The sequence below is a fragment of the Malaya genurostris genome, chromosome 2 (genome assembly GCF_030247185.1).
Source record: "Malaya genurostris strain Urasoe2022 chromosome 2, Malgen_1.1, whole genome shotgun sequence".
Classification (NCBI taxonomy): domain Eukaryota; kingdom Metazoa; phylum Arthropoda; class Insecta; order Diptera; family Culicidae; genus Malaya; species Malaya genurostris.
In genome coordinates, this window is record NC_080571.1 from 264,215,208 (window position 1) to 264,234,705 (window position 19,498).

General features: G+C 40.4%; 1 protein-coding gene across 7 annotated transcripts in view; it reads right to left on the reverse strand.

The window, feature by feature from the left end:
* Positions 1 to 19,498, reverse strand: part of LOC131429807 (protein amalgam) — a 274,623-nt gene that overhangs the window by 70,951 nt on the left and 184,174 nt on the right. For all 7 annotated transcript variants that reach the window (XM_058594185.1, XM_058594187.1, XM_058594189.1 and 4 more), the window contains one exon: positions 12,651 to 12,771. The gene's annotated coding sequence lies outside the window, so the exon portion shown is untranslated. The remainder of the gene's footprint in view (positions 1 to 12,650; positions 12,772 to 19,498) is intronic.

A 19,498-nucleotide genomic window follows, 5' to 3' on the forward strand; every position in this document is an offset into this window, starting at 1 on the left:
CTTCTGCAGTCATTCAGTCTTCGACACGGAAATACATCTTGACTTGCGAGCTCCCGTTTTAGTGGCCTTTTACGACATGGAACAGGAAACCAGTGGATCAATTCGTGGTTGAAATATTAGCGCCGGATGGCACCAAGCCTATCTGTTTGGTGGACTCATACCATCGGGACAGGTGGACCGTAGTGTTATTCTTAGCCAGTTGAGAATCGCTACCGACACTACACAGATATCCGTGTTGCTTAGAAAGAGACATTCGCCCTTATTCCGAATAACGTCGTATTGATTTTTCGATCGAATATGATTTGGTCGAATCCTAGCTACCTTTGATTTTGCTAGCGTTATTAGGAATACGAATGAAATACGATCAAAAAAATGATACGTCGTTAGTCAGAATAAGGGCGATTGACATTGAAGATCAACTTGGTGGCCGAATAAGCTCATTGGAATCAACAAATGTGTGCGAGTGTGATAAATAATAATACTTAATTTTCTCTGTGATGCCAATTTCCACAAACCTAGATTCATTCAATACAAAGTTCCTAAATTTCATTTGGATTCGACTTCTGGTTTGCAAGCTACTGGACACTATGTGTAGGTAGTGGGGGGGGGGGGGGGGTACTGTTACAGACATAACTGGAGGACGTGAATACGGATAAAAATTATAATTTCGGATTTGCATATTTCAGTGAGAAAAGACTATAAAAATACTGTACGGGATTTATTTTTGGCATTCAGAAGAGCCAAATTGTGGAATTCGATATTTTCTTGAACGCAAAGCAATCAAATGCTGGCTTTATTCGCACTCATATGGTGTGAATTTCGCGCTGCGAAAAATGCACAAAGCTAATCAAATTATTCGACATTTGCACTGAATTTCTATCTCTGATTTGTGAAGAAGTCATCTTTTCAGTTCATTAGATAACATTTGGAGCCATTAGAAGGGCTGATTTCTCATCGTTGTATTTAGCTCCAATGCAAACGACCAGCAGCAGGATGACGTTTCTTGTTTGAATGAAACTGGCTCTTCAAACGTCCCACAGCAGAACTACTCACAGTGCCGATTAATTAAGATTAATTTTGGTTAAGATCTTTCTTTTTAAGTGATTTCTTTTGTAGCTTTTTCACAAATGGGCAGTACCAACGACCACAAAAATAGCAACATATAGAATTTTGATGATGATGATGATTTTTTCATTTCGAGTTTGCATATTTCAGTGAAAGAAACTATCAGAATGCTGAACGGGATTCGTTTCTGACATTCAGAAGGGCCAAATTGTGGAATTCTCTACGATACTATACACAGTTCAGAGCCTTCTTCTCAAAACGCGAAGCAGTCTAATGATGGTATTATTCACACTTATTTGGTGCCGAAAGTGCACAGAGCTAATCAAATTATTCTAGATTTGCACTAAATTGGTGATTCCAATCTCCGATTTGCAAAATGCATTCTTTATAATTCTTTAGATTACATTCGAAGCCATTAGAAGGGCTGATTTTACATAATGTTCCCCATCGTTGTCCACTTTTCGTTGTATTTAGCTCCAATGCAAACTACCAGCAGCAGGATGACGCAATCGCTCTTGTTTGGAGCGAAACTGACTCTGCGAACGACCCGCAACTGCTTCAATACTGAACTGAATTCTTGATACTGGAACTGGAACTGAGCTCTGGACCTAAACCAACCGGAATGATTCATTTGCTTTACTTCCTTTACTTTACTTTACTGCGCATGTTGTCATAAATTAATGATCATATTTCCGATGGCATGAGCCAAAAAAAATTGTTGATGCGTTAGAGAGATATATTCATGATCAAAAACTTATCACTCTCTCAGAGGGTAAGTTTTGAAAAGGCGTTCCATAATAAAGTAAGTCCTATTCACGACAAAATGAAAATAATATCTCTTACTTTTCTTGTAGTTGACTGAACCTATTTCCTCCGTCTAAAATTCAAATGCAAGGTCTTAAAATCCCATTAAAACTTCCGATCTTATAATCAGATCCGATCTTCGGATCCGTAGATACAGGGTGATTTTGATTTTTTGATGATATTTTGATAGTCGATGACCAAATAAACTTATTTCAGTTTTACCGGTATTCGATTCTCGATTCCGGAAGATATCCAAACAATTTATTTGGAACGCACTGCGATTACTCAAACATGGCTACACTGGGGTTTCAAAAATTTCGAATCAAATGAGATGGCTTACAATTCCTTTAGGTGACTGTTGAATTTTTACCGACCACGGCTACTCCGGTTTCCGAATTCCGGTTCCGAAAGTATCGGGAATAGAGAAGCTGTAGCGTTCCCATCGTATTCAGCAATCAGTTTGTTGTCTTTAGTTGACCCATGTCATTGATTGCGCCCGAAGTTATAACCTTAACCGTTAGCCTTGCGCAACGCTCTAATAAACTTCCCCTCTTTAAATCGGGTAAATAGAATAATCCGTTGTGTCTCTCCTGAAGGCGAAAATCACGAGGATTCTTCACGAATGATGTAGGATGGAAAGGGAGGGATGGCGCCAAGATTTGGTTAACAGAATGAAACAGTCAGTGGGGTCATTGGTTTCCGAAGTTGCCCGAAGAGATTAGCGGGAAATTACGTATTTCCGGTTAAGTCGTACGAGATTACCTTCCCTAATCTGAGGATTCACAACGTAAGTTATTTCATCTCAGTTCGCCAAACCTAGTGGAAGCTCGCGTTGTTGTCCGGTTCAAAGTTGTGAAAAGTAAGATAGTGACGCAAGCGTGCGTGAATTTTGTCTAAATGTTTGTCTCTCCCGTTCGAATAGATTATAAAGATAGCTTCGATAGCGTCGGTAGTGCGTGTAAGAATAGCGTGTGCAAATACAGTAAAGAAGGTAATTGTGCTCAAAATGTTCATGCCATTGACCTCACGAATGTGCTAATGACCCCGTCGCAATAGCCATACGGCACGCTTTTTTATTTGCACAGCTACGACTGGAGAAGCGGACAATCAGAACCACACGCGTGCGGCGAACTCTACACCCGGCCTCCGTTACATCGCCGGAAGCAAGCCGGACCGTCAACTGACCGCTGGACGTATCCTAGAGCCATCAACCGTCGGCTCGAATCTGCGTGGTGATGTGATCACCCACACCCAATCGACCAAAAACGTCATCGTCAACCGAACAACGATCGATCGCAGCATCCACCAGCAGCAGCAGCAGCCGAATCTATTGGTGAGTCGTATCGTTCTTTCTACCTTATTTGGAAGGGCGGCGTCCAAAGAACCCGCACCGTAATTAAACAAAGTATTGGAGAGCATATAGATAATTCCCGTTTCGAAACGAGTGATAGGGACGCGTCCATAAGTTGAGGGTTGTGTGTCGGCCATCATGTTTTTGTGACACCATCTTTGAACGCCACACACAACCCATACGATTAGTCACCCGGGTGCGAAGCACATGGTATCGAGAGAGAAGGAGTGACGTCATATAGTAGTAAAGCACAAAAATGGTCAATGAGCACGAGTAGGGAGAGAAAGCACGCACACGAATAGTAGATAGGCCTAGATAGAAATCGTGAAACCAATTATATAATATGCAATAGAACCCGTTGATTTTCACTTAAATAAATGTTGTTTGCTTTCCCAAGATATATGTTTATATTACCGAGGTAGCTAGGAAATCATTTAGTCCATTCTCGTACGTTTGTGTCGCTTCGTCAAGTTTGCGTTGTTAGCCGTCTTCCACTTCGTGGGATTTGAGCGTGTGCTATAAGTTCAGCTTCGATGAGGTTTACGCCATCTGGGGGCGAGTAGCTGCGTTGCCCATGATGATGACTTTGGGTACGGGTAAATCTCTTACCGCTATTTCTCGGAAGGTGATTAGGTATTGATGATTGCTGCTGGCTGATAATAGGGTCATCTACCCGTCTTTTGGATACTGATTCTTGGTATGCCTATCTTGACCGATCTTGAATTATCTTTGAGTCGACCTTCTTCGGGAACTCGCCCTAAGGAGAGTCTCATCCGGGCAAACACATCGCGGCATGCAGTCTTCCCAAGTGGAAGTGGCGCTTTAAACTGCATGCTTTTTAGGGATCGGTAAGGGTGGGCTACAAAGCTCATTCGAATATCATCCTAAATCTTCTAAGTTGGGCTCATAACTATTCCAATTTTTAGATCATATTAATTCAAGGCTATTCGAATTCTTTTTGGGTTATACTCACTTCAACATCTCATGAAATGCTTAATCGATTCTTACACGCTCAGTATTTCATGGTATTTCCATAATTAATTATTTTTAAAAATTGGTGATCGACTATAGATTTGTCATCATTTTGTCTCCCTACTAATATCTATCCTTTCCCTGTGACACTTGTGGTAAGGCCTAGAATTCTTCGGTCACTAGTAGAAACAAGTTTTAAACTCACATTCCTTCCTTTCTTACTGTGACTGACTGGCATGAGAGTGCATCGTCTACGTTATCACACGTTATATTTTCTAAGTCAGATGGGAGCGGGTTGTTCCACTAAAAGTCCTTTCTTCAAGTTTATCAATTAGCCGAATGGGTCATTTCGCCAAAATGGACATTTCGCCAAAATGGACATTTCGCCAAAATGGACATTTCGCCAAAATGACATTTCACTGAAGGAGACATTTCGCCGAAAAGGCAACATTGAATACATCACGTTATTTATTTTAAAAAATAACTACAAACGCTGGCTTTTCATCGAAAATATTTGTTAGTTTTATATCTCCAACATAATAAATGTGGTGCATCCACATAAACGTAGCCAAGGCGACTTCAACTGAGTTGACCGGCGACCCGCCGTCGGAATAGTCGGCCTCTCACATACAAACCTGTAACCGCTTCGTTTACCTAGTCTACTCAAAGCTAGGTTTCTTTGCTTTAATCAGCGGTAGCGAGGTCAGAATTTTAATCAATTACAATTACAATATTAAGACAAGTGTACATATAAGATTCAGCGAAATAGCATTCGGCGAAATGGCATTCGACGAAATGGCATTCGACGAAATGGCATTCAACGGAATGGCTTCCGGCAAAATGTCGACGAAATTACCCTTTCGGTAGAATGACTTTCGGTGAAACGGCTTTCACCTAAGTTAAAATTGAAAATATAATAACAAACTATGAGGCTACGTAGACTTATGGTAAACCCCTCATTCCCGTTTCCCCTCGGAGTAGACGTTAGTGGGATCCAAATGTAGACGTTGATGGGACCCATCTGCTTCATTCGCATATTGATTGGTCCTAGTTCCTACAGTCTCTACAATTAGATATTCATTCATGTAGTAATCGTTGAACCTCTTCTTTACTTCGGATACATCAAATTTCTGCCTGCATGTGCCACGTACTCGATCATTGCTCTGGTACATTTGGCGTTCATCTATCACGTAACGTTATAAATAAACTGTTTCTCAGATTTTGTCTTCTATTTAGTCACCGCAACTTCGTTAGATTTTGTTGTTTTTTGATACTTTTCGGTGAGAAATAAATACACTCTAATGCCGTTTTTTGTACTGCATAACGTTTCGGCTTACTATGCTTCAGCCATCGTCGGACGCAATTTACAAAAACTCACACTCATCATTCACTCTATTCCGCACTCACTCATTGCCTCAGATTACTGTCTAATTAGTTGTATCTATAGTAGAAGCATTATTTTTTTTAACAAAACGTGTCATTCGAATGTCTTCAACCCGTTGAAGCAGAAAGTAATGTGGTTTTATGCCTGGTGGAGAGCAAGTAAAACAGAAACCAAGCGTTTCCTTTGCTTCGAAATAAACAAAATAAAGTTGTCAAGAATTTAACGAGTTGCTGCACAATCTTTCAGAATTATGGCGCCCGGATTTCTCGATCAGCGCAGCATTTCGATGTCTACAGTTCGATTAAATTATAATAATACAATGCGACAGCATATGCGCAATTGTTAATGTAGATGTTCACCGCTAGGTGTAACATGACTCATTCAAATTTTCAGCTAGCGTGATTTCAGAAAGTATTCATCTGCTGAAGGCGTTACTGTTTTGTTTACCATTTTACCTCGATGACACTTTAGGCCATTCATTGGAGTTCAAATGTCTCAAAGTCGTTCAACCATATACGAGGAAATCGGTAGTTTTCGAGATAGCACAAACTTAATACGAACGGTTACTGCACTAGCGATGACAAGAAATAATGCAAAATCATTTGCTGTCATCCGCTAGCAAAATAAAGATCTTTGTCAACATAAGTTAAATCTACAACATATTGTAATTTCAGATTCAGTTGTACATATGCAAAATAGTGCTGCGATATTGGCCTTACTGCTCATAAAATGAATTATGATCATAAAATGAATCAACCAATTTATTAGCCTTACTTATCTCAGTATCAATCATTTCCTGCAAAGTGTCCGAACTGATCATAATATCGGGAACAATATCCGTTGCCAGGGTTCCCGTTCTAGTCCTAGTTGAAACCAAGCGTAAAAATAGTAATGTCAACCGACTCCTATCGGTGTCGCGTTCGCTGCGTACAAAGCCATCCAGCAAGACCAGCGAACAGGAGTGAAAAAGCATGAATGGAAGCCACCGAGAATCATTATTTGCCAGGGTATAATAAAACATCATTCCCGTTTGCCTCACAGTGTTCGCTATACTCTACGAATCCAGCTGAGCGCGGAAAGCGGGTGTGTATGTAGGTATGGACTACGATGAATCAGGCTAAGAAAGAAGCCACCACTGCCTTCACCACACCAAGGCTTGAGGCTTCGAGTTAAGTTGCCTAATAGAGAAGATTATGCGATTCAACAGCAGCAGTAGCAGCAGCAGCCTTCAGGTCTCAGGAGCAGCTTATAACAGCCCTACCCCCCTCTCCGTTTCCGTCATCGAAGATGGTCGAATGGAAGGCATTGAATAACAGTCTGCCAAACTGAACGAATTGGAAGGGGAAAAGTCAAACCATTTATTTGCTCGACAGACGCTCTCGGAAAATCGTTAGAAGCAAACCGATTGGCTGGTTCGAATTCCACGCGCAGTGATCTCGACAGTATTGCCGCCGGTACACCTACAATTACCGACATATCATTTGTGCCTCTCGCAGCGCCAACAAATACGATTTATCCGTGTGAAGGAGTAGTTATGTTGTGAATCGAGCTTTGTGGCGAATTTCTTCGTCCCGGTCCCGGAATGTGTGCGATGCCAAGCAAGGAGTTTAACAATGCTTATCGGAGCATTATTGGATGGGAAACATCCTTTCGGAGCCATTGTTACGCAATCTGATTTGTATACGGTTATGAAAGACGTGCAACGATTTTCCGATATTTCTCGGAATAGTCGATTGCCTATGTTTCAGAATTTATCCAATTATTAATCTTTTCGATATTGCACTTGTTTAATCTTTCATTATATATCATCTGATTTTTTCTTTCATACTATTATTAAACTATTTCAAGTTAAATTTTGCGTCGTTTGCTACAGAGTAAATGTGCCAGTGATTAGTTTCTGATCGCAAATATTTCAAGTTGTAATAAACGTATCAAAATTGTACCAATCTCATTAGCCGAATCAGCATATTATTTTGCATATTACTCGGCCTAAAACCAACGTAATATGCTGCAATCGATCTACGTATATTTGCTTCGACCCCAAGAAGCAATATTAACAGAAAATAAAGAGAAAAATGTTCAATTGTTCAGTTGTAGTGACCCAAAAGTTGCCCTAAGTCTTTCGCAACAACCTCGGAAATAGGATCGAAAATTTATCAATAAATTTTCATCTGCACGAGATAACCATAAATAACATAAAACTTTGGGAATCCACGAGCATCAAAGAGGAAAGCGCATCACGGTTGCTTGACTTTCTCGCACACGGACGACGATTTAGATGTAATCAGATACATATCTGTCGCGCTGTTCTACTGGACGAAAGCTATGGCCTCAAATCAATTGTTTCTTCTTGTGTGTTCGACGTAGGGTTACCACCTCAGATGCATTCCTCGCCCGGCAGTAATTTAACGAAGAAAAAAGCGGGTGTGTAATGTCAGAGACAGCATACGAATAAAACTAATAAGCTTTTTCAACACGTTCGTATTACTTCTAGACCAACATTTGAAAAGGGCGGAAATTCCAAAAGGTAAACATAGTACATAATACTTTATTTTTGTAGACTTTCGCAAAAACCAAGGATGGCTTTTATCGTATCAAAGAACGTTCACTGGCAACTCTTCAACGATTGAATCAGTGCCATCAAAGAGAGACGGAAATCATCGAAACAACAAAAACCCGGCATGGCTCATTTAACATAGAATCGACACCAGTGCGAGAGCGAATTTCTCTCGATGACATTTCTGAGAATCAAAGGTTAGCACACTGCTGTGGGGATCTTCTTTGAAGCAACAAACGGTCGCTTATTCTCGTTTCGCGATCCGATACTATACAGGCAGTTGATAATTGCGATAGAATCATTTTACTATTGCCGCTTATTCTAACTAATATAATCCCGTATATCGCACAAGATTTACCTTTTACACTCGTCTAGTAGAACATCGGGACTGACACTACCTTAAATCCGTCGTTCGAGTGCGAAGAAGGCAAGCAAGCGTGATGAGTTTTCCTTGCTTGCGAATGTTTGATCAAATCTATTTTATGGTTATCTCACACTGTTGAAAATTTCATCATAAATTGCTGATCACATTTTTGATATCATGAAGAAATAATTATATTATTGTGTTTAGTACAACCCGAGATATTAACTAAGATATTGATTTAGGAAAGGCTTCCCATAGTTAAGTAAGAAGTATTCACGTCAAAAGAAAGTTGAATTTTCAATTTTGCTTCTTATGCTGCAACTATCATAAAATCGTGATGTTGGAGTTGTACTTGGGCATTCATTACACCACATTATTCGCATTTTGTATAGGAGTGTATGTATTTAACTAGGAATCTATCTATTTACCGGATGATCTACGATGCGTAGAAGATGCGCATGGTTTTGTCGCAACCATTTTCCTCTGGTGGATAATGTGCTAGTTAGTTGATACATTTACCTCTTGGATTGTGCGATATGAAGTCGGATCAAATTTGAAGATTATATAATTTGTTTCTTATAGTAATATTGGCCGAAATTTTCAATCTATTCGAGAATGGAGGAAACTACATTAAGGAGGTACTTTATTTCGATAAAATTACTCAAACCTATAATAGTCTTGAATAATCATAATACCTTCATCAAAATTAAATACAGCCTAAAAAAATTTTGTAATCTTGTTTGCAAGTTCTATTTAAGCATAAATTGATATAAAATATGTACTAAATGCTAAAACTTTCTTGTATATGCTTATAAACTTGTTGCTCACAAAATGTAGCCGCCATTTACTGACTCTCTACCTAATAAAATTTCAATATTTGAATTCCATTTTGGTTGTTATGATGTTTGTCACTCGATTTGTGGGAAATTTAAATGGAAAGCTAATTTTCTTTTGTTTCAATTACAGAGGTTTAAGCCTTAAGGTCATTCGTCTCTTCGAGCCAAAAAACATTCTGACACTATTTGCGGGGCTGGGAAACGAACCCAGGTGGGCTACGTGGAAGGCATCGACTAACCCATTGCGCTATACCCGTCCCAGAAAGCTAGCCTTTAGTAGCGTTTCAAAATTATGAATTTTAATATTTAAAAATTTCAAATGAAAGTTCATTGTTGTGTTTCGTTTGTTAGCGATCCCAACGAATTCTCAGAGTTTATTTTCCGAAAGTTTCAAAGAAATACAATAAATCCGATTATTGTTATTACAGTTTTATCATCAAAAATTTTGATCCGTGCTAAATTTCTTTTATTTGTCAGTTGTGTTAGAGCTTCAACACTATTTTAGGCGAAGTTAAAAGGCATTCGTAGTAAACAAAATTTGGTTTTAAAATCAATCCTTGTCCTTTTTTGTTAAGATTATAGAGGTTTTAACCTTGAGGTTGTTCGCCTCTTCGGGTCAGCAAAACTTTCTGACCCTATGTGCGGGGTTGGGAATTGAACCCAGGTTGGCTGCGTGAAAGGCGTCGACTCCTTGTCTTAAAAATTCATATGATTGTAATATACGAACAGAAAATGTCATAGAAGTAAATATACATTTTGCTATGTCATATATCTTCAGTGTGCAAACGATCGAAAATATATCAAATATTACGAGTAGTTTGTGGATGGTTGTTTGTAATATAAATCTGAATGTACAACGCTCTGTTTAATCGAATTGTCTTCTAAGTCATCGGTCGCGCTGTGGCCCGGCAGAATTTTTTTTCCTATAGCTTCTCCTAGACCCAACACTACCGGGGGAGACCCATCATATATCTGGCAACCCTAATTAGACAGGAAAGGACCAGCGTTTTACAAAAATTGATTAATTTCACACCAACTCGAGCAAATCATGGTCGCACCTCCTCCGATTTCAATCAAATTTTCTAAAGATTTATACTTTGCATACTTTGTTTTCGTTAACATTACCTAGACTGTCTTGTGAAACAGGACTAACTTTTTCACGAATTTTATTCAAACGGATGTGGACTTTTAATTTTTGAAATCGATTTTTTTTTTCAGTGTGGAAATGAATAAGGATTGGTTCAGTTTTGCAATGACTGAGCGGAAACATATATTGGAGAACCCAAATGAATGAAAAACTAATAGAAAAGATGATTTATTGGAAAAATATACGCTCAGAGACAGGACTCGAATCTGCGTTCTTATGCATTCCGTGCATACGCGCTACCATTTCGCCACTCTGATTTTTGTTTGAGTTACTCTAAAACGCCAGTCACACACAGTCGAACGTACATCGAACATTGGTTACTTGCTCTTGAAGAACGGTTATGCAATCACTGTGAAAATCAACTATGCAACTGTGTATGTGTGTGTGTATGTATGTGTGCAACGTAAATGTACGATTGATTGTCTCGGAGATGGCTAGATCGATTTCGATAAACTTAAATTCAAATGAAAGGTGGTTTTGTCTCATAGCTTGCTATTAAATTTTATACGAATCTGACTTCCGGTTTCGGAATAACTGTGCTAAGTGTGCAACAAAATGTAAATAAGTAAACTCGACTTTCTTCATCTGAAAATGAACTCGCAATGGATTATGGTGCCTCTTTGATCATGACACAACTAAAAATCTGCCATTCGTGATATATGAGCGAAAGCTGTTCCCCGTGATATTCATCTAGTTCTTCAGAACAGAAAAAATGCGCTGTCTATTTTATAGTAATTGTGGTTTATTGGCCGATGTGATGCTTTGGGCCGAGTAAACCGTAAGAAACCATATTTTCAGTGTTGCATTCAAGAGAAATTTACTTGAACTTCTTTAAGATCAGAGAAATTCATCAGTTCCAAGAACCGATAATCAGCCCTGAAGAACTATTTGGCTTATTTTCCATTTAAAAGCTAATGTCAATATTGATGTAATACGAACCGACATTTTTTTTTATTTTCGTCAGTCCCGCCTTATTAACGGGAAACTCGTAATGACGCAGAATGCAAAACGATTGTTTTAATTCAGTTAACGTCAGTATTGATTTAATTCGCACTGTGTATATTTTTGCGGTCGGACAGTTTTATTGACTCCAGTTTACCAAAATTTAGCGAAAAGATCAGTTGGAAGATATGATTTGTGTGTAATTCGCATCGAAAAATTGGCATATATTTTCAACAATACGCACCTAGAAAAATTCGTGTGAAGTTACATCTTCTGAGACCGACATATTCAAGCATCAAAAATGACTCATTTCTACTGTTGAACGAACACAAGTTCAAAGCGTTCTGATATATTTTAAAGTGCTGAAACATATCACGTAGAAGTATACACGCCTGCTTGAAAAGTGATATATGTTTGACATATATTTGAATCATTCTTAAAAAATGCAGTCATTTTAAGAATAAAGATCTCATCAATTGTGTCATATATGGATTGGTGTTACCTGTAAATTTCATATTTTTTACTGAGTATTCAACAAAAATTTCAAGAACTAAAAATCGATCCTGAAGAAGTATTCAATAGACAGTTTAAAAAAGTACACAGTTAAACTGCTATGCCATACTAACAGTTCAATTAGAATTGGTATGCAGCAACGAGTCGAAGAAGAAACGTAAACAACAATTAAAATTGTTGGGGACGAAAAATGAATATGGTTAACCACATCCTTTAATAATCAGCTATTCTTCGACTTCGTGCGGTCTCGGCTGAAGAAATAGAATCTTTTCTAATTTTCTTCACTTTTCGTCTTCGACTCATCATTGCATAGCAAATCAAATTGAACTACTTGAGTAGCTTAGCAGTGCGACTTAAATCATACATCTTTCCTAATCTTTTATGATATAATGTAGAATCGATTATATAACACTTCTAATTTCATCTCGATGATCAAATCGACTAGTATCATTATCAAAACAAAACAATTACTAATACTTCTCACTTCGAGCTGGGACCTTCCTAGTCTAGAGCGAATGATAAACTTCGAACATCTCAACAAATTACTATTGCTTCGGAAAACTTCATTCCCAAAAGAATCCATTCAATCGCGTCAATAACCACAGGTTTAATTGCTAGCAGTTCAAATTTAATTTTGCAGCCCATTTCCTTTATGGCTCCATTGGATTCTCTAATTTGATTGTTTCCCATCCTCGGGCATGTCGAGCATACCTACCTTTCAGCCAGTCGCTTGGCAGTCGCTCAGAGTAAATTGGGTGCCCCGGAACGTAATCCAGCAAATACTTCATTGGACGTTCATCAGGACGTGGGAAATCTCCCTGCGGAAACCGAGAGCCCTGCAATGAAGAAGAAAGAGAACGAAGGTAAATGTTTTTTTTCCACTACGGACAGCCGTCAAGTGAACTTGATACTAATTTGATTACTTCTCGGAACGAAAGTGCGCATCTCTTCTATTGTGATGAATGATAATAAATAACAATAAATTATTGTGAAACTTTCGGCTGCCGGCTATCCACTGACTAGGCACCGCGGGAATAAATTTTATTATCGCAAGCTTTTGACAGACTGTAATAAAGACGCTTGATTGTTTTATGTAGAATTAATGAAATGGATATTTTGAAAAAGTCCTACATTTTCAAACTATTTTCCCGTTGTTTTAATTTTTCTTTTCTTCCGTTCTTCCATTTTAAATTCTCCATTTTTTATTTCTTTCCTGTCACTCCCAGAATTCATATTGATATTTACATCATTTATTAATGTCACTCCGAACCACTGCAACTGCTGCTACGCCGAAAGACTTTTGGTCTAATGAGAAAATTGAATCCGGAAACCGTGAATGCTACCCGACCCCGAATGTGAGCTGTTTGTTTTCCTCCCGGGACTTCTGAGCTCCTGAACTTTGTCTGTAGCTACAAGAAACTGCACCGGTACACTGTCTTAAGATTTTCTCTCGCTCACTTACCAAAGGTCCTTCCGTTGGGCGGTTCGACCAACATCAGAGCACAGCAATAAAATTCCTATTTGTAATTTAATTTGTACTCCAAACAAGAAGGAAATAAAACAAAACTTTGGGGTAATGTTTTCCAGTTGCCGTTACTAATAGGTAGCCGCATCCGTGGATGCTCGTTCCCGCTGCAGTACCTCGTGCCTGTCCGGATAGTTGCGTCACGACACGCCAAGTGCTCCGGCACTTTTGGCGATCCTGCTGACACGAATAGTGCGGGTAAGGTTTTGAAATTGCAGCCAAAGTCCTCCAACTCCTATAGCGCGGCTTCGAAATGCTTGGTAATAATTGTTCTTTGTATCTTGCTGCAGAAGTGAAAGGTTGCAGGGTAGGACTACTATTTACATATATTTTTCTTAGCTAACCCAACTCCTAGTCGGTGTCGACCGCTTGAATGATTGGTACGGTCTGTACAGTGAACAACGTCAATAATCTGTGATTAAAACAAGCAACAATTGATTTGACAAACGTCGATTCCAGAATTTGATTCACATCATCAGAAGAAGCCATCGGTTGGGATTTAATTTTCTGAAAAGTCATCATTTGTATGGGATATTTTTTTTACATTGTTTTTATACGGTTTGCTTACGACCCATAACTGCGTGGCAGATCGAATTGAAACGCTAGTGCAACTTGGCAGTTTTACTTGACAGGCTGAGTGGAAGACAAAGTTTACTCACAATTTTAACGAACGCCTTAATGTTGTGCTGATTATCCTACATCCAAACCTCGATTTATGAAATCATTTTTTAAGAAGTATTCGACTTACGCTATTTCTACGAATCATATTCCAAAAAATGTAAACTTTTTTTCGAAATAAACCTTAAAAAGAGGTTTGTACCAAATATGAATATATATGCCGTGTCAACAATCGTATCCTATATATTTGTAGCTGATTCGATGAATAGTTGCCGAAATACGACATTGAAAGTTGATTCGAAATTCAAGATGCCGACATTCCGTTCGTCTAAATTCTTAAAATATTAAATCTTAACGCTTAAAATATGAATATTTTCGGTAACGATAGGAAGATTAGATGTCGGAAAACGATTTTTAAAGCCGTTTTGCCTTTCTCATATAGAAAAGCTGTGCAACCACTGAGAAAACCGACCTTTTATCGAATGTCATCTACCACTCGATTCAGCTCAACGAACGGAGCAAATGTCTGTGTATGTATACACTCACTTTTCTCGGAGATGGCTGAACCGATTTCCACAATTACAAATTCAAATGGAAGGTCTTATGGTCCCATAACCTGCTATTGAATTTCATTCCGATTCGACTTCCGGTTGCGGAGATATAGGTTAATATGCACAACAAAAACGGATAAAATATGCACTCACTTTTCTTCAGAGACGATTGAACCGCTTTTCACAGACTAAGACTCAAATGAAAGCTATTAAAGTTATTTAATTTTTTTTAGAACAACGGATCCAACTTCCGGTTTCGGAACCAGAATGCGATAAAAGAATAATCTTCACAAACAATGGCAAAAACATGTATAAATCCCATAACACTGACTGATAAATTCATCTAGTTTCCAGAACTTGTCCTCCATATCCAGTTCCAGAAGTACCGAAAGTGGTGAAGAACAGATTCAAAAGTGGAACTCACTTCGATTTCTTTGCGATGCTTGAACCGATTTTCACAAATCTAGATTTAAATTAAAGCTCATATCGTCTAAAAAGCTACTGTGAAATTTCATCCGGATCCGACGTCTGGTTCCGCAATTACAGAGCGATGAGTGTCAAAGCTTTCAAACCACCATATAAAATGATGAACCGAAGCCGGTACGCACCAGTACGTACTGGCGTGGAAGAATAAAACACAACACACCTTTACTAACGATGTACACAGCGTGCTTTGCTCAGTTTCGTATAGACCATAAAGAAAACGAATAACAACACCGAAGCCGATTACTTACTCACTTTCCTAGGATAAAACGTGATCGATTTTCACAAACTTAGATTCAAATCAAAGGCCTTATGGTCCCATACAAAGCTTTAGAGTTTCATCCGGATACAACTTTTCATTTCTGTAATTGAAATAATAAACAAAAAAAAACGGACGGAACTAAACGTTTTTTGGAACGGTTTCAAACTGCGTTTTTTTGCATCTAGTCATTTAATCGCTTAAGTTCATGAAAGGAGATTTGAATGTAATATTGCAGTATATTATCAACGTAGTAATAATTTTTGAATCACTTGGAAATCTTTCGACTGAACCCTTTCGAAAGTTATGAAACGTATTTCTTTTTTTTTTTTAGTTAAAACCCAGCGTTTATACACTGTTGGTTTGAGTCGTTTTCAAGGGGGCAAATACAGATAATCTGTATTACTGGTGGGTTTGCTTAGCAAATTTCAGAACAACCCAGACCCAAAAAAATATTCCCCAATTGCAAAAAAAATGCTTTGGTTCTATCGCAATTTCTGTAGTCTTCATCCATAGGTTTGCGCTTTTCTGAGAGACTTTAAAATAGCATAAATAGCATAAGATCAAGCCCTTACGCAATCGTAAAAACAGATTTTTTTAATATGGATTGACGGTTATTCTGTTGCTTTGTGGTTGTTTGCGTCTAGTCTCATTCATTGTAGTTAAAGAAATTTAGCAACAGATAATTTATTTTGTTAATAATTTAAGCAATCAATTAAAATGATAATTTTAGTACTTTTCCGTTTTTACTTTCCTCATATAGAAAGGCTATGCTATCACTGTAAAGATTCAGCTTGACGAAATGAGCATCGATCCGACTTCTAGTTTCAGAAATACTGGGTTTCGTGAAAAAAATGGAAAAAATATTTACTAATTTTTCTCAGATATGAATGAATCGCTTGTCACAGAGTAAGAATTTAAAGGTATTACAGTCCCACATCCTGGCATTAAATTTTATCTGGATCCGACTTCCGGTTCCGGAGACACAGCTTAATATGTTCATTTTTATGACAAAATGTGCAACCAATTTCCTCGATGATTGTTAAACCGATTTTCACAATCTGTTATTCAAATAAAAGGCCTTAAAATTCTTCAGAAACAACTGAAATTTTAACCCAATTTTGAAGCTGATACAGTACAACAAGGGTAAAAATTTTCAATTTCATGAGTATTTTTTTCACATGTAATGGCGAAATGAGATGTGAATTGCATGAAACTGACTAGTAAGTTCTTCAAATATGCAAATATAATTGTTGAACAGACATACATTCATCAGTCTGCGAAATATTTCACGCGTTAATGAAGTTTTCCTAAAGATACATGTATCCCAGAGATACATGGCGTGTCCAGGTTTGTCGCGAACAAGCATTACAAAATGGGTTATCGGCATTTTATCTGAGTTCCGGAATAAAGTTATTTGCATGTACAACAAAACGGAAGCGGATAATTTCACCGAAAATCGTCTCGCCGAAAGTCGTTCCGCCGAATGTCATTTTGACGAAAATCGTTTCGTCGAAGAAGTCATTTCGCAGAAAGGGCCATTCCGCCAAAAGGGTCATTTCGCCGACAGGGACATTTCGCGGACACCAACTGAGTTGGCCGCCGACCCACCGTCGTAAGCGGCGGCCTCTTGCAGCGAGGTTGGACAGCACACGAATAAAAACGATGAGGCAAAGCCGTATTAGATATTAAAGTAAACGGAAAATACCACCAACATTTGCCTGGTAGATACACCTATACAAATGATTTGATGCTAATAGAGAGCGGAGATGAGGATGGAGAGGCACACGGCATTCAAAACGGCGAAGTTAGCACTAAACAAGGCCATCAGCGCAAGCAAAAGAGCCTGTTTCGACCAGCTATGCGAGGGAGCCAACTCCAACCCATGGGGCGATGCCTACAGGATGGTAATGGCCAAAACGAGAGGGGCGCTAGCACCCCCTGAACGTAGTTCGGCGAGGTTGAAGGAAATCATAACGGTTCTCTTTCCCCACCACGACACGCCCCCCTGGCAGCCAGCCCCGCTACCAGCGAACGAAGTTGGAAAAGTAACGAACGAGGAGTTGCTCACTGCGGCGAGATCGCTCGATACAAAGAAAGCCCCGGGCCAGACGGTATCCCGAACGTGACTCTAAAGGCAGCTATAATGACAAAACCGGACATGTTCAGGGATGTCATGCGGAGATGTCTGGATGAGCGTATGTTCCCAGGCATTTGGAAAAGGCAGAGGTTGGTACTATTACCGAAACCTGGGAAACCCCCAGGGGACCCACCGGCATATAGACCAATCTGTCTGATAGACACTGTGGGAAAGCTCCTTGAAACAATCATCCTCAACAGGCTATCCCCCTTCATAGAGGAGGCAGGAGGACTGTCAAGCCATCAGTACGGGTTTCGCAGAGGCAGGTCGACGGCGGACGCCATAACATCGATGGTAACCAGCGCAAACGACGAGGAATCCGCTACTGTGCGGTAGTAACGCTAGACGTTAAGAACGCGTTCAATAGTGCTTGTTGGGCAGACATTGCTGATTCCCTACTTCGACTGGGAGTACCGGAAGGGCTGTACAAGATTCTGGAAAGCTACTTCCAGAACCGAGTATTGCTCTACGAGACCGACGAAGGTACACGTAACACTCCAATCACGGCTGGAGTACCACAGGGATCTATCTTGGGCCCGATCCTGTGGAATATAATGTACGATGGAGTACTGAGGTTGAGGCTTCCTCCGGGTGTCAAGATAGTCGGGTTCCCGGACGACGTCACACTGACAGTCTACGGCGAATCCATCGAAGAGGTCGAACTGAGTGCATCACACTCAATCTGCTTAGTAGCGGCTGCGTAGCAGGGAACTGCAACTCGCGCACTACAAAACAGAGGTGATGGAGGTAAACAACCGCAAATCGGAACAGGAAGCGTTGGTAGATGCCGGAGATTGCGTGATTCCCTCCAAGAGATCACTGAAGCAATTAGGTGTGATGCTTGACGACAAACTCAGCTTCAGCAAGCACGTTGAATGCGTCTGCAAGCGCGCATCAAAAGCGATCGCGGCGCTCTCACGATTGATGACCAACAGCTCGCCTGTGCGCTCCAGTAAACGTAGGTTACTGGCAGGAGTGGCAGTTTCGATCCTCAGGTACGGCAGCCCGGTATAGGCGTCGGCACTTAATGTGGAACGCAACGCACAGATGCTGGAGAGTACGCGTAGACTGATGTGTCTTCGCGTGATCAGTGCATACTGATAGTGAAGGAAGACGCGTAGGGCCTCCAAAGCCGCTTCTATACGCATATGGCACCAAGAGTGGGACAGCTCAACCAACGGTAGGTGGACACATCGGCTCATACCTAAAGTCTCGAGTTGGTTAGATAGACCTCACGGAGAAGTGAACTTCGGCCTGACGCAATTCCTCACAGGCCACGGGTGCTTCAGATGATACCTCCACAGGTTCGGCCACGCGACATCCCCTGTATGTCCTGGCTGCCCAGACGAGATCGAGACGGCAGAACACGTCTTGTTCGCATGTTCCCGTTTCGCGGCTCAAAGGAGTGAGCTACTGGAGGCATGCGGCATTGACACCACACCGGAGAACCTGATCCAGAGAATGTGCCACTGCGTAGAGAACTGGAACGCAGTGTCAACCGCGGCATCCCAAATTGCAGCGGAAATGGAGTGCGGAACAACAACAGGCAGCCGCGACCGCTAGCCGCGTGCAACCGTAGTAGGCTCAAGAGGGAGCAGCGAATAAACGTCGGTCCGGGAGAACCTCCTTCGCCGGGGAGCTCTTCGTCGGAGTAGTCTAGATCCATCGTCGGGGACTAGACGAGTAGTACGTAAAACTGTTAGGATCGTCGGGGCCCCAGTGAACTGGAAGCTATCCTCCAACCGGAATCACTGGATCGACCCAGGCATCCTCTCGGTCGGGCGTTGACGGGTATCGAAAGCGTCGGTTTCGGGAGAGCCTCCTTCGTCGGGGAACTCTCCGCCGGCGTAGGCTAGATCCTTCGGCGGGGGCTAGTCGAGCAGTCGCCACAACACCGATTCGAGTCGTCGAGGCGCCAGCGAACCGGAATCGCGGGACCGACCTCGGCACTCCATCGGGTGTCCCGTGTGATGTAAGAGACTTTGTG